Here is a 17207-nt window from a genome sequence, read left to right on the forward strand (position 1 = left end):
TAATAGTGGATGGTGACAGCCTACCATCTAACCTATGTTGAAGATATAAAAGCACAATGTTAATAGGGCATTCTCTGGGGTCCTCGCGTTGCGAAGAGCACCAGGTGACGAAAAGGTTCCATTTTAACGCGTAAGCCCGTCTCGTAGACGGAGCTCGTGCCGCGTCAATAGTGTTAGATACCGCTTGGGGTAAATCACTTAAACCTTGCGCGCGCTCAACGACCACACGTGGAGATTCGACAGGTCGGGGCGCGGGTGCCATAATGTGCCCCCTCCCTGAGAAAGAAGGTCCTTCCTCAGGGGAATCCGCCAGGGAGGGGCTGTCGCGAGGAGCATTAATTCCGGAAACCAATTCCTGGTCGTCCAATATGGGGCGATCATTAAAAGGCTCTCCTCGTCCTGCCTGACTTTGCACAGAATCTGTGCTATTAAACTCACTGGGGGGAACGCATATTTGCACAGGCCCCGCGGCCAGCTGTGTGCCAACGCATCCACTCCGAGGCTGCCCTCGGTTAGTGAATAAAACAGGCGACAAGGGGTATTGTTCGGTGACGCAAATAGGTCTATCTGCGCTCGACCGAATTTCCTCCAAATCAGCTGGACCGTCTGGGGGTGGAGTCGCCATTCGCCGGGGCGCGCTGCTCGGGAAAGCGCGTCTGCCGCTGTATTGAGCGAGCCCGGTATGTAAATGGCACGAAGGGACCTCAGATGCTTCTGACTCCAAAGGAGGAGATGACGAGCGAGATGCGACAGGTGACGAGAGCGCAAACCGCCTTGACGGTTGATATACGCTACAGTCGCAGTGTTGTCTGAGCGTACTAGTACATCCTTCCCTCGCAGCTCCGTCGCGAAGCGTACGAGTCCCAGATATACTGCCCACAACTCGCGGCAATTGATATGCCAATGCAACTGGGGTGCTGTCCACACCCCCGAAGCCGTGAGCTCGCCGTACGTGGCTCCCCAGCCCGTGTCGGAGGCATCTGTGTGTACAACAGCATGCCGGGAGATCTGTCTCATGGAGACCCCTGCTCTGAGAAACGCAGGATCTGACCACGGGGGGAATGTTAGGCGGCACGCAGGTGTAATGGTTACACGGTAAATGCCGGCGCGCCACGCTCTCCTCGGGACTCGATCGTGAAGCCAACGCTGAAGCGGTCTCATATGGAGCAGTCCGAGCGGTGTCACGGCCGCTGCTGCTGCCATACGCCCCAGGAGTCTCTGAAACTGTTTCAGAGGGACCGCATTCTTCCCTCGGAATGACCCGAGGCAAGTCAGAATTGATTGAACACGTTCTTCTGTCAAACGCGCCGATAAATCGATCGAGTCCAGTTCCATACCGAGAAAAGAGATCCTCTGCGTGGGGCAGAGTTTGCTCTTTTCCCAGTTGACCCGAAGACCCAAACGGGCGAGATGTTGAAGTGTTAGATCTCTGTGTTCGCACAGCGTCCGCCGAGAATGCGCTATTATAAGCCAATCGTCGAGGTAAGCCAATATGCGAACACCGCTCTCTCTGAGGGGCTGTAACGCCGCCTCTATCACTTTCGTGAACACACGGGGAGAGAGAGACAGCCCGAACGGTAAAACTTTGTATTGATATGCCCGACCCTCGAACGCAAACCGGAGAAACGGTCTGTGACGGGGAAGAATGGACACATGAAAATACGCGTCTTTCAGGTCTATCGCTGCAAACCAATCGTGGGGGCGTATTGCACTGAAAATCTGTTTCGGTGTAATCATCCTGAAAGACCTCTTCTGAAGAGATTTGTTCAGGACACGCAAATCCAAAATCGGTCGTAACCCGCCGCCTTTCTTGGGAACTATGAAATACGGGCTGTAAAAACCCGATCTCATCTCGGTAAGAGGGATCGGCTCGATCGCGTCCTTCGCCAACAGGACCTCGACCTCTGCACGCAGTACATGTGCATCGGACGCTTTCACCGTGGTGAAACGTACGCCCGCAAATTTGGGAGTGTGCCGATTGAACTGAATTTCGTAACCGAGGCGGATCGTGCGTAAAACCCAACGAGACGGGTTGGGAAGCTGAAGCCAAGCTCCCAAGTACCGTACGAGAGGAATTAGCGGCACAACCGGTGAACCCGCGGCGGGGCAGCGAGGCGGGACAGGCGGGACTGCCGGTGCGTCTGCCGTGACAGCATAAGCATCTACAGTGTGTGTGTGTGTGACACTGACCTGAGCCCGCTGAGAGAGACGGTCGTCCGGTCTCCTCAGCGGAGGACGCAGACTCCGAAGGGTATGCTGGTGGTCCGGTCTCCGCAGTGGAGAACTCGAACTCGCCAGAACACCCGCTGGCGATAGAGGAGAGGGAGGAAGAGCATCTGACTGCCCGCTCACATCTCTCTCGATCCTCTGGAGACCTGGAGAAGGAATAGGAATGCACTCTTTTTGTGGTTTTGTGGGTGCCGGCTGAGAAGCCGGCGGAACAGAAACAAAACGAAACCAAAGATTCTCCACCCGGCCCTCTACCGGTGGAAGGAGTGGTGCCATCACCGTCTCCCGTAGAGTGATCCCATCCAAATCCAGGTCGCCCGTCTCAGGGCCGCTTCGACCTCCGTTTACCACGGGAAGCGGGTGGAGCGGGCGGGGCGGGCTGCCGACGGCTGGTCCCCCTCCGTGGCCTGGAAGATGTTCTAGCGGGGGGGGGCGGAGGCAGCCGCCGGAGGGCGCCCTCGGCGAGGAGCAGACGGGGCCGCCGGCGCTGGAGGGCGAGATGCAGGTCGCTTGCGCCGGGGCATGATCTGAGCGATCGCCTCCGTCTGCTTCTGGGCGGCGGAGAACTGCTGGGCGAAAGACTCCACCGACTCGCCGAAAAGACCCGCCTGGGACACGGGGGCATCCAAGAACTTGTTCTTCTCCGCCTCAGACATGTCCGCCAGACAGAGCCATAGATGGCGTTCTTGGACCACCATCGTGGACATCGCACGACCAATCGCCTGCGCTGTGACCTTCGTAGCACGAAGGGCCAGATCCGTCGCGGCCCGGAGCTCCGAAAGCACAGGCGAGTCGTGTCCTCCCTCATGCAGATCTCTCAAAGCTTTCGCCTGATGTACCTGCAGCAACGCCATAGCGTGCAGGGCTGAAGCCGCCTCTCCGCATGCCTGGTGGGCAGCCCCCGTTAAACCGGAAGACTGTCTGCAAGCACGGGAGGGTAGGGTTGGGCGGTCCTTCCAGGAGGGAGCGGTGGCCGGACACAGTTGCATCGCGACCGCACGCTCTACGGGGGGGATCCCCGTATAACCCTTAGCAGCTCCATCGGTGAGGGAGGTGAGGGGGGAGGGCTGAAAAGACCGTAATCTGGTAGAAAACGGTGACTTCCAGGTCCTAGTCAGCTCCTCGTGCACCTCGGGGAAGAATGGTACCGGCGGAGAGGGTTGTGAAACCCGGGCAGCTCCAAAGAACCAATCATCCAGGCGGGACGGTTCGGGCTGTGGGGGGTGAACCCACTCCAACCCTACGGTCTCCGCCGCTCGAGAGAGCACGGCCACCATCTCTGGATCGAAATCCGGCGTCACGACCCGTCCGGAAGGGGGGAGGACATCCGGATCCTCAGAGGGAGAGGGCCCACCCTCGGATGCTGCGGTCTCCGTGGACCCGGAGGGAGGCACGACAGATCCTGCAGACATCGCAGAACACGACTCTACAGTCTCCATCGGCACATCAACCGGCTGTGGATGAGGAGGCTGAGAGCCGGAGGACGAATCCCCCGACCGGCTCAGCACAGTGATGCGGAGATCGTCCTTTGAGAGCCTCACGGCCGCTCCGTGGCGGCGTTCGGAACTCGCTGGACGTGGGTTGTGTTTTTCCCGGAGGAAAGACAACCGTCTCCGCAAATCCACAAGGGACATGTTCTCGCAGTGAGAACACTTACCCCCAGCGAACGCTGCCTCTGCGTGCTCGATGCCCAAACACGAAAGACAACGCTCGTGACCGTCCTTCGGACCCATATACTTCCCGCATCCAAGATCACACGGACGAAAAGCCATCCTGAAAAGGACGCTAATCGCCGGATATACGAGAGAGTGGCTGCCTTTAACAAGGCACAAAGCTCTCTCGTATCACTCTTTTAGGGAAATTCACTCAGATGCTCAGTTGATGATGCGCACAGGGAAAGGCAACGCACACACTAAACTCAAAACAAAAAGATGCAGAGCCTGTGGAATGCTGCGAAGCGTCCGCTGTGGTACTGCCAGTCCAACCAACTTCCGCAATCGATCCCAACAGAGTAAAGTAGCTTCTCAGTAGCAGATACTGCCGGCTTTCGAAGCGATAAAAAGCTGATTTCCGCATTTGCACGTGCGCCTTATATACGCACCTGGCGGGGCGGCGCCAGCATTATGCAAATATCTCAATGCCAAGTTCATTGGCGTTTTTTGTAGTATTCGAAGCAGATTGGTCTCTCTAAGCGAGTTCCCAATTCGTCGGTCACGACGGTGACCTTATAACGTCTTTAGAAAATTGTTAATACTGGTATATAGTTTGGAGTTGGAGTACATTACATACACTGTTCTATCACTGTTCTATTACTGTATGTTCATAATTTAGCTTGGAATGGAGTAATTCTTATATTATTTATATAAGAAATAACTCCATGTAACCTCAAATACTCCATCCTTAACTGTATTTAAAACTTTGAGGTTCTTTGCTTTTCTGTGTCGTCTTATATTCTATTACATGTACATATGATTTGGTATGATGAACTATTGTGAAAAGCACTGTATAAATATAATTGAATTGAATTAAATTGATGTTTGTTAAACATTTTTGCAAGGATATTGTACTAAGACATAAAGTTGGTGAAATGCTCAAAAATGTTTTGTAACCTTTAAATAATGGAAAGTAAGAAAGCTGGATATTGTATTGTTTTGGATTATAAAAATTAATGTTTAAAGAATGTTATATTTGTGAAAATAAAGTTTTGAAAATATTGTAAGAAACTTTTTATAACCTTTGAACACAAATGTTTAAAATGATAACTATATTGTTGATATCATTTAAAAATAACCATTAAAGGAATGTTATACAGTATGTGAAAGTTAGGTGAATGTTGTGAAAAATGTTTTTGTAACCTTTAAAAAACGTTCTAATCATGACAAGAAAACTGGACATTTTGACGTTTTAAGAATGTTAAAAATAAATGTTCTAAGAACGATGTATTATGGATGAGAAAAAAAGTTAGGAAAACGTTATATGAAACGTTTTTAGAACCTTTAAATAACGTTCTAATCACGACAAGAAAACTGGTCAATTTAACGTTTTAAGAATGTTAAAAATAAATGTTCTAAGAACGTTGTATTATGGATGAGATTAAAGTTAGGAAAACGTTATATGAAATGTTTTTGTAACCTTTAAAAAACGTTCTAATCACGACAAGAAAACTGGACATTTTAACGTTTTAAGAACATTACAAAGAAATGTTTTAAGAACGTTCTATAATGGGTGAAAATAAAGTTAGGAAAACGTTATATGGAACGTTTTTAGAACCTTTAAATAACGTTATAATCACGACAAGAAAACTGGACATTTAACGTTTTAAGAACGTTATAAATAAATGTTTTAAGAACGTTGTATAATGGGTAAAAATAAAGGTAGGAAAACGTTATATGGAACGTTTTTAGAACCTTTAAATAACGTTATAATCACGACAAGAAAACTGGACATTTAACGTTTTAAGAACGTTATAAATAAATGTTTTAAGAACGTTGTATAATGGGTAAAAATAAAGTTAGGAAAACGTTATATGGAACGTTTTTAGAACCTTTAAATAACGTTATAATCACGACAAGAAAACTGGACATTTAACGTTTTAAGAACGTTATAAATAAATGTTTTAAGAACGTTGTATAATGGGTAAAAATAAAGTTAGGAAAACGTTATATGGAACGTTTTTAGAACCTTTAAATAACGTTATAATCACGACAAGAAAACTGGACATTTTAACGTTTTAAGAACGTTATAAATAAATGTTCTAAGAACGTTGTATAATGGGTGAAAATATAGTTAGGAAAACGTTATATGGAACGTTTTTAGAACCTTTAAATAACGTTATAATCACGACAAGAAAACTGGACATTTTAACGTTTAAATAACGTTCCAAAACAACGTTCCCACAACCAAAATAGAATGTTTGGAAAACGTTTTTAGAACCTAAATTTGTTAGCTGGGATCAATCCAGGTCAGAATACATGATTACTTTTGTTTTTGAATGGCCATAAAGATACTTTTTGCTCCCAGTGGTGGTGGTACGGCATCAACCAGCAGGGGCAAACTGATCCCAAAATTAGCATGGGGAAGATTACCAGACTCATCATGACCTCAGCTGGCCTGTGGTGAAGCACTAATGGACAATACTAATAGCTATAAATACCCCTACATTTTACAGACGTCGTCTTGACAGTTTAGAATTCAAGGAATCGCAGAAGGTGAGTGACCAGAGTCAATATCTTTACCACAGTCTCATTATTATTATTATTATTATTTCGGGCACTGTGTAATATCATTAGACCCGCTGCACCCATGGTACGGCAGTAAAGTCCTTGATTATTACGCTGGAATGAGAGTACAGTTCCTAGCCATATCATATACAACTTTTAATTTTCCGTCGGTGTTAGTAGACGATGTAACTACAGAAGAGTCAAGTTTTAAATGTCAAATCAGATTCAATGAATTGTGCTAAGCTAAATGTGGTATCGCCAGTCCCAGAGATCAGCTGAACGGATTCCAAAACGGTAATACTCAATTGTTTAACTCTATATGGAGCTGAAAAATAAGCCTATTTTCAAAAAAAGAGGAGTGTCCGTTTAAGAGATAACCCTGGTATTCATTAGCTGAGGTTTCACACTGTGCATTCCTAAACCCTGTGTTAATGTTTTTATATTTGCAGTGTCAAAAGTCATGATTGGATAAAAAGCGATGTCAGACTGACTGAATTAAAATAGCATGTTATTTTAATACCGCTTGTCTTGCACTATCGCATCAGTGACAGAAAAGTTAGCAAAGTAATCTTGGCTGTTTTAAGTCTCCTGGGATGCGATTTTTTACTCCATGTGTTTTTTAGTAGACAGATCATGATATGAGGTACGTGCTCATAGAATTTAACAGAATATTTAGCATTTCAATATATCACACTTCGAGTATCAATATAGTACCTCTGTATATGATATATTTGTTCTCATCTAATTCAGTTGCATCTTTTTGGTTTGTAAGCAGTTATAAAGAACCTGCTGGGGAAACAATGAAGGTCATTGGTGATGGAAGTTAATCAGATACATCAGGCTGAGGGTAAGAAAGACCAAAAAACCTTGAGGTACAGTGGATGCGTCATACAGTTAATAAGACGTGGGATCTCCCTGCAGAAAACAGAGTCAAAGAGCATCGAACTGAAGAGAAGGACCCACACAACCCTGAGGCAGATGTTTCAAAAATGCTGATGAGATGTGGGAGTTTTCTTCAAGACAGAACAGACACAGTGCTGGAATCAAGATCCCATACTATCACGGTTCATTTATAGACATTTTATAGCAACTTATCTTTAATGATAAGATTGTCTAATATTTGCTATTTAACCTCAGCAGTACTGTTTGCAACATTTTTATTTGTTTATATTGTAAATGGATTTTGTCTGTCTGCTATTTCCCTCTGAAGTATCTAGGCTAGCCATCTCTCTTAAATCACATGCAAAATGTGTCATGTGCCCCTTTTTCCAGGGACAGTCCTGTTTGTTTTTGTTTTTGTTTTTTGGTGTTCTGTTTCCCAAATTATATAATTTCCTAATAGAAGGTATTTTTTCCAGACCCTCAAATATTTCAAAACTAATATACCTGATAAGTAAACCACTTGTAATAACAAACGTCAGTACATAGAGGGCAGCCTTAACCATGTTACAAACACAAGCAATAAAATAGAGGTGGCTGCGTTGATCCTTAAATGCCTCTAGAGGTCTCAATTGTGCCTTTAACATAATGGTTCGTTCATACCATAATCTCCTTAAAGGGATAGTTCACCCCAAAATTTAATTTTCTGTCATCATTTACTCACTCTCATGTTGTTACAAACCTGTATACATTTTTATTTGTTCTGATCACCACAAAGGAAGATATTATGAGGAGAGTTTGTAATCAAGCCGATCATAAGCCCCATTCACTTCCATAGTAGGAATAAAGAATACTATGGAAGTGGATTGTGCTCATGAATGTTTCAAACATTCCTTAAAATATTTTCCTTTATGTTCATCAACTAAAGAAATGTATACAGGTTTGTAACAAAATAACAGTGAGTAAATAATGACAGAATTTTCGAGTGAACTATCCCTTTAATTTAGAAATGATTTAAGCATAAAATAAATAATTTTGTTCTCAACAGTGTACATAAGGACTGGAGAAAGGATTTATTAGGCAAGCAGCTCGGCATATCCATCTCCTATAGCAAGTCAGAACAGAAACAGAAGAAAATCTAGTATGTAATGGTATTAACACAGCATTTGCATGTTAGATTGTGTTGACATAGAGACTAAAGTGAAACATGCAACTGTGTTGTCCATGATACAACCCTGACCAAAGCCTGAACTTTGTCACATTGTCGCAGCCCCACAATTTATTACACCATTAACTTTTATAACCATTCCTGTACCATCATCCACCATCTTATACGGTAAATCAAATCTCTGTTATCTTTTACAGTGGGCATGTGAATGTTTGTTTGTGTGTGTAGTACATACAGCAGGAATCAAGCCTTATCATTGGTGATACTCTGAAACATCACACTTGCAGAAAGCAAGAAATAAGTACAAACTACAGTATGCAATACCTTACAGTTGAATTTAAAGTCTCCATAAAATTAAAATGGCATTTTTTGCTTTAATATAAATATGTTAGTCTTAAGGATAAGATTGTTTTGGGGATACACTTTCACATTTAAAGGAACAGTATGTAAGAAATTTATATCAATTAATCATAAAGTGGCCCTGATATGTCACTAGACATTAAGAAATCATTTTCATTTCAAATACTTATATCATCGACAACAGTGGTCCGGCCAAGATATTGTCATTTAAAAAGTGGAGTTGCAGCCCTCAACTGATGTTTATGTTGTCATTTTATGTATTGGCCACCAGTTGTGTGATTGCAGTACCAGTTTTAGCCACAAGTTTTGTGATTGCAATACCAGTTTTGGCCACAATCCTACATACTGTTCCTTTAAATAAAAAAAAGGATTCAAAACTTAGTCTCTCACTTTTGTCAATACGGATCAATCGTTTTTGACATCATTCTTAGGGCTGTGCAAAAATATTGATACAGCTAACTATCGTGATACATTTTTCCACAATAGTGTGCCGATATTTCCATCTCTGCTATCGGTATTTCAGAAAACTTCAAATCCCTCTGTGTGAGTCAAACATCCTCCTCCGCCGCTGCTGTCGTTTTCGCTGTCCATTTGTCCATACGACCATTCGGCCAATGTCTCAGAAGTTAGCGGGAGTGAGAAAATGCCAGAAAATTTAAAATGCCTGCAGCATTCAAAGTCGACGTGTGTACACACTTTGGCTTTAAGAAAAAAAACAGCTCTTTTTTTTAAATTTTTGATGTAAAAAAGTATTGCAATTCATGGCAGCGTGCAACGTATCGTATCGTAATACATTGTATCATTGCCCATGTATCGCGATTAGGGCTGTCGCGGTGAAGGAATTTCCCTTGCGGTGATTTTGCGTGGCTCACCAGCGCGGTATGCGGTTTTATCGCCGTCATTTACTAAAATAAAATTATTTTTTAAATCCAGAACAATTACGTCAACTAATAGATGAAGGGTAGGCTACATGTATTTCCCCTTATGAAAAAAAATATTAACACAAGCTATACTACAGCTAAATATATTTTTGAGAAAACAAAAATAAATTGAAGAACATCATTTATTTAAGCGCAAATTAACAGAGCATTGGCCAATACAGAACACAGCAGTGTCTTAAAGAAATAAAAATGAGCCAGTATTTGTGCACCTGTAAATGTACAAAACGAATGCAATACAGAAGGCAATGCATAATAATTTAGGGCATTTTAATAATACATTAGTAGATAAATTAACGTTTATATATAAAGTATGAAAACAAATGTATCATTATTTTGGCTAAATTAAGCTGGAGAGGTCATATTTAGTCACAAAGATTTGTCATCATTTCAGAACAAGCTTAAATGCTATCTATAATAACTTACATTATATCCTGTGTTTTCCTTTGTCGAAAATATTTAGAATTATATGCGAGTAAAAAAGCAAAAAGCGGAAACGTTTAGCTCACGCGGAGCGAAGGAAAAGCCGTTAATAAAGCTGACTCTCCGTGTATAGAGGATGTGATGAAACAGTCGAGTCGGCAGATGATCATCGGTGTTTATAATGTTTCACGCAGATACTGTTGATGAAAAACTTGGATATTTAAATGTGAAAGTCAAGTGTGCAGTCAGTCAGTTCAGAAAAGCAACCGCCGCGTTATATTGGCTGCATCCACGGAGCGGACGCTGCAGATGCACAAAGAAAAAACCTATAAGGTCTTTTTAATGAGGTTTTAATGCTGGTGGTAAGCAACCAGTTATATTTTGGCGTCATTTGGGTAGATCAGTTATATTAAAGTACTTTTAATCTTTAAAACTGGATCTAGAGGGAGACGACGCCACAGTTATTTTGTCATCTCAGTTTTACTTTTTCACACATTCACTATGATTTAACGAAATATGAAGTATTACATTTTTAATTGAAATTTACGAAAAACAAATTGGCCTACTCTCTTAACTCTTGACAATCTATTTTGCCTTTATTATACATGTACTGCATGACGTGAAAAACAAGGCGGCATATAGTTTCATGAATTTAACGTGAAAGGCGCGGTTGTTGCGGTTACTTTTGTTCCATGCGGTTGGGCTTGTCAGTAGCGCGGTCATGCCGTAATGCGGTTACCGCGACAGCCCTAATCGCGATATGTATTGTATCGTGAGTCCCTTGCCAATACCCAGCCCTATACACTTCAGCTTCACATCAGTTTCCAGGTTGTAAACTGAACACTATTGGCTATTTTAAATGGAGGAGGAGCCACTCAATATAGTCAGAAATCAACAGCGTATGTTGAGCGGACTAAAGCAGCAACACCTCCCGCTCCATGCCTAAAATATTCTGCTGCAACTATTTAAAGATTTGCTTGTGCCATACTAAAGTATTCATTCAATACACTCTCAGAAATAAAGGGTACAAAAGTTGTTACTGGTTCTGTACCTTTTTAAAAGGTTCTAATATGTACCATTTTGGTACAGATATGTTGCATATGAACAATGTGTACCTTTGAGGTCCCAATATTACCAAATTGTACTCGTTGAAAAGGTACCACAGCCGCCTCAGTGATAACTTTTGTACCTTCTTGTACCTTTATTTAGGAGTGTTACATGGCATCTTATACCATCACTGTGCTTCGGTACCATCGCAGCACTTTTTCAGATCTAATTTCTTTCTAAGGTTTCGAAAAATGCATTTGAGCTCTAATGTCTTCAGGCTGTGATAGCTAATTAACCTCATTGAGCAGACATGGATGAACCCAAGGGCCCGTTTTGCATTCTTCAAATTAAGAGGGCTTCACTTTTCCTGTTTTGCATGGAGTCATTAGGGAAAGGGTTTATGGGGGGAAATGAACAGAGAGCAAGTGATATCAAAGCACATTCCTGGTATGCTTGAATTTTGAAGAGTATGACAAATTGAATCTGGTGCACATGCCTAGTTTGAGAATTTTCCAATCCCTTAACTCCTACAGTAACTTAATCTGGTACTGTAAAGGATGAATAATAAACAGTGACACACGTGTAAGATTCAAATTAGTGCTGATTAACATATGGCAAAAATCATTAAACCTGAGCTATTGACTAATAACCTGTGAAGTGTTTAATAGGTTTGGTGAAATGGAAAATTATGTCTGATGTACAGTTTGGCTGTGTGTGTATTATATGAAGTACTGTAGTTGAAACATAAATGAATGTCAGCTGTGAAAAAACACAGAGACCACCAAACTCTTGTAATTTATTCTTTAAAGGCGGAGTCCACGATGTTTGAAAAACGCGTTGGAAAAGGAGACGGGCCGACTACCAAAGCACACTTATAGCCAATCAAATCAACAGTTGAGAGGTTAATAGTTTTCCCCTCACACATGTACTGTATGTTTGATGAGGGACTGGAAGATTTTGAATATATTTTTGTTTATAAACTGTAGGGAAATTTTTAAATGTATAAGTAATATAGATTATGTGAAATACAAGTCGTGGAACCAAGGCTTCTGCGTACCCTAAAAACGTTATTTATTTTCAAGTTTGTCCAAAGGCAGCATCCCAATTATATATTTTTAAAGCATTTCCAATTCAATCTACTTTTTAAAGTTTTGACTTGTGATAAGTTTACATAACTTACAGTAGGAAGACAAGTTGAAATTGTTTAACTTAATTTAAATTAAAGTAACAAAAAATATGTTGATATATCATTTTTTAAAGTGCATATACCCGTACATGGCTAAAAGTTAATTTATTTATAATGGCAAAGTATATTCACATTGCTTAACTGGTAGAGCATTGCGTTAGCAGTACAAAGGTCACGGGTTTGATGCAGAGAAGCCACATACTGTACTGATCGTTTGTATAGCTTGAATGCAAGGAGGTTAAAAGGATTAGATTAAAGCACCCAAAATATTGGTGTCTAGTGTATTCAAGTAGTCTATTGAAAAAATAGTTTTGCTTTGTTTGCTTAAAGGTGCCAAAGAATGCATTAATACCATATTTTATTTTGTTCTCTGATATCTACATAGAAGGTATGTGACTTTATTAAGTGCAAAAAAGTTTCAACCCTAGGATTTGCCCCCAGAATGAAATGGTATATTATTACCTTATTTGAAAGGGTCACGATTAATAATGTTGAACTCTGCTCTAATTGGCTGTTTCTCATTTCAGTACCTCTGTGTGTGTGCAAACAGACCTCATGTTTGAGCCTGCATCAGACGAAGATACAGAATTTGAGGAATAATCAATTTTTCAGAGATTGTTAATGGGCGTTTCTGAGTGGTAAGTTTGTATTTTGTCAGTATTGTCCTGCAAAAATTAACTGTAACTTTAATAGTAGAACTTCAGCCTAAACTAAGCGGTCACAAAATTGTTTTTAGAATTTTAACACTGTGTTGTCACAGTCAGAGTTATGTTGCGATTGGCCTGTTTTCTAGCAATCTTTTGCATGCACAAGTTTTACATAAGAAGAAGGAAACAATCGTGTTTGAGGCTCACAATATGTCATTATAATGTACAGAACTCCTTTTTAATAATCTATGCCCAGGTTAATACAGTTTTACATTCTATGGCACCTTTAATATGCTATCAAGATTTCATTTCACTGCAAGGTGAAAACAACCTGTGTGTGTGTATGTAATAAATAAAATCTTAAAGGCCACGATGTTTGAAAAACGCTTTGGAAAAGGAGACGGGCCGACTACCAAAACACACTTATAGCCAATCAGCAGTAAGGAGCGTGTCTACTAACCGACATTCTTGCCGGGTTGCGTATGTGTGGGGCGGGTCTATCAACCGAAGAGTCCGATTCTATTGGGGTAGGGGCGTGTTTGTTTAGGTGATTTCAAATATCAACATTGGCTTTCAAACATCGTGGACTCCGCCCTCAAATCAAACTGTAGAAAACCTGCAACCTATGCACCACTGGTTTCATATGCATTGAGCCAACTCGCTCAGTATGGGAGCAGCAAAACATTGTGTCTTTCAGAAACCTCTTGTGCCGCAGAGCTCTCTGAGAGAGCTTAGAAGCTAAACAGGAGTCTGGGAAAGTGGAGACTCATAGACATAATAGATGGATCACATGCTATTTATACAGGCTGGCTCGGAAAAGCAAGCGTGAGAGAGGGAAAAAACGAGGAGTGAAGGAAAGAGAGGGAACATGTTGACTCTGCACTAATCTGATTCAGCTCTCTGTACACTCCCTGTGTGTTTTTCTCTTAAGCTGGAGAGAAAATCACACAAGACTTCTTTTCAATCTGATGATCAAATCTCTACATTTACCTGCTCAATATTGGGCCATGCGGAGTCCATATTCCCAAAATCTCCTTGATAAATTAAAGGCGGGACTGTGCAATATTAGTTTAACCGTGTAAGAGCATCCAGAGATAGGCTACTATGCGCATAACATGATACTAAAGAGAGGTTGTCTACATGTAAAAATCAGTAAATAAACATGGAAATTGTGGGATTTCTCTTAAATAAGGGAATAGTTTACCAGAACTGAAAATTCTCATAATCACTCCAAGGCTACGTTTACACGGAAACGATCTGAAGAGAAAACGCAGTAGTGTCGTTGCATTATCACTTTCTATTCTGCGTTTATACGTTTTGGGGGTAAATCTGCGTGCATATAGTAACGCAAAAGTGTGTGATATTCGATGTAGTATGCACTCCACGTGGCTAGGTGCCAATGTGAAGCTGGCACACAACAACACCAAGTCCACAATGCCTGTGTACAACCTTCTTCCTTGTTCTCCCAGGTCTCCTCCAAAGCCGTCTGGTTTGCCTCCGACGAATTGCCGCATAAAAAATTTGATAGAGGTAATTAATGCACCTTCTCTGATCAGTAATACTAGCTGTGAATATTTCGTACAACTGCTGGAAAGACTCTTGTACGTTTATCAGAGCTGCTATGGCAACTTAAAGGTCCAAAAAATGGAAATAATCCGACATGTTGGTTGTTATTTTACTGAACTGGGGCATGTCTGTTACGTAAATGCGTTCGCGATGTGAGCCATCGGGAGCAGACTTTTGCGTTTTTACCCTTTAGATGGGAACGCGGCGGTAGTGCGTTTTTAAGATTTCCACTCTGGAGGGTGGTTTCACTTTAAGCCCCAAAAACGCTGACGATGTATAAACAAAAGGCACATCCGATTAAATATTTTTTTACGTTTCACCCTCGAGTGTTCTCGTTTAAACGGGGCCTAAAAAAAGATTTGTTGGTTCAACCTGGTTTCCTTAAAAATTTAAGTTAATTCAGGTTAAAAATGTAAGTTATCTAAAAACAAATTGTGTAAATATTGTTGTGTCAACTAATATTTTGAAGTTTTGCTATTTTCAATAAATAGCGATTAAAATAGTTAAATTTAACTTTTTATACTGTAATTTACTCATGCAATTTATAGTTTTGTTCAGATAACCTAAAACCACTGAAGTCATTTGGATTACTTTTATGATGGATGTGTTTATTTAAAGTTTCAAAACTGCCGACCACTATTTAATAGCATTTGAAAGCCCCAGGATATTATTTAATATAACTCGACAGTATTCAGCATCTGGTACGAGGGTGAGAAATTATAAGATATTTTTAAAGATTTTACATAATCACTTTTCAAGGTTATGTCTCAAAAATAATGTGCTGTACTCTTGGACTTCCTTTTTTAATAGAAAAGCGATTAATGATGCATGAATGGGAAATCGGCAGCGAGAACATGAAAACAAAAGTTGGCGTCTCCAGTGTTTTCCTAGCACAACAGATTTGCTGGCGCTCTGGTCTTTTACCCTAGGTAACATTGTGACCCTTGCAGGCCAGGATGCACCTGTGTGTTGAAGCGGAGGTCATTTAGGACACAAAGATCTTTTCAACAGACCCCCGATATATCCACAGCGCCCTATTTATTCTCTCTCTGTCTCACATCCACAGGGAAGGAAGCACATCGAGGATGTCTCGCCCATCTCCCAAGGCCTCTCAGTGGTAGATGAGCTTCAGGCTTACCCTGCTTTTTAAACCCTGGTATGTAAAGGAAATGGCCACTGGCCCATGTCTACATAGCATATGGAGAACCGCACTGGGAGGAAATTAACACAATACTCATTTCCAAGAGTTCAACAATCGCCTGCTAATGATGAAGGACGTAAACATAAACAATGTATTATTACACAAACGTCAATGCTTCAGTGGTAAGACTGGAACACACTGAACCGTTTGTTCCTTTTGGTCAAACAAGTTTGTTAATGATTTAAGACAAGATTTCGGAGAATGGAGGATAGGGAGGTTCAAGGTGCTGGCTCCAACCGCAGGCCTTCGTTCCGCGCCGGGATGCGAGCAATGCTTTGATCAGAGCCCTATCTTTGGACCTGTGCTTCCAGAGCCGTGCTATTCAATTACATTTGAGCCGATTCCAAACGTGAAAGGAGAAGGAAGAAAAAAAGCCCATTTTAATGCTGGCGCGCGAGGACGGTGTCTTGCCGTCTAGCATTGATTTCCAATAAAATAGTCCTGAACATATCCAAATACACACTGAACTAAAACAGAACAAGATTAGACCAAACTGCCCTATTAGCTATTTGAAGTCAAAGCACATAAAATGCATTTCCTACTATCTAAAAAAAGCTACTTTATGGTTTGTTGATCTTAATGGAAGTAGCGACCCAGACGCATATACGTTTCTCCCTCAACAACATTTGCACTCATTTTACGTTTTCGAAGGAAATGGAGCTGACTTTTAAAAAGGTGCATTGTGGGACTTTAAGTAGGATCTATTTACAAAAATGCAATATAATATACATAACTATATTATCAGTGGTGTATAAACACCTTACATAATGAACTGTATTGTTTTATTATCTTAAAAATAGCCGTTTTTATCTAGATACACCACGGGTCCCATTACATGGAAGTCATGCTTCTACAGAAGCCCTAAACAGACAAACTGTTCTTCAGAGTGCGTTTTGTCCCTAGTTTGTCTTCATCCGAAATAGCCCTATATGCTCATTTATTATTTCCTACATTAATGATTCATATCAAAATGCTTTTTTGAATAGTTGTGTTTCACACATGAAAAACGTCTCGGGTTACGTATGTAACTGTTGTTCCTTGAGAAGGGAACGAGATGCTGCATCTCCCTTTGCCATACTTCCTGGGTTCCTGTAACGCCGTCTTTGTCGTCAAGCCTCACCATTGGTTGAATTTGATATACATATTCAGACGCACTTACCCCTGGATGCGTCCCCAAAGTGTCACCGCAGTGACACAGCGCGAGTTCCTCGAAAGGGAACTGTAACAATGTATCTTAAAAGGTAACACGATGTAACCTTGCTCTCACTTGAAATGTGTCCCCACATTTAGTCCTTGAATTTGAGGGTATTAAACCTGGAAAATCCTTGAAAGCTCCTTGAATT

At 41.6% G+C, this 17207-nt stretch overlaps 1 long non-coding RNA gene across 2 annotated transcripts in view; it reads left to right on the plus strand.

Annotated features, from left to right (window-relative positions):
• Nucleotides 1-8034, plus strand: part of LOC129442848 (uncharacterized) — a 35354-nt gene extending 27320 nt beyond the window's left edge. Inside the window, exons 2-3 of one of the 2 annotated variants that reach the window (XR_008643999.2) lie at nt 7222-7296; nt 7371-8034. This is a non-coding gene — a long non-coding RNA (uncharacterized lncRNA). The remainder of the gene's footprint in view (nt 1-7221; nt 7297-7370) is intronic. The other variant, XR_008644000.2, reaches the window with a different exon arrangement.
• The last annotated feature ends 9173 nt before the right edge of the window (nt 8035-17207 follow it).

Source organism: Misgurnus anguillicaudatus, chromosome 2 (assembly GCF_027580225.2).
Source record: "Misgurnus anguillicaudatus chromosome 2, ASM2758022v2, whole genome shotgun sequence".
Lineage (NCBI taxonomy): Eukaryota > Metazoa > Chordata > Actinopteri > Cypriniformes > Cobitidae > Misgurnus > Misgurnus anguillicaudatus.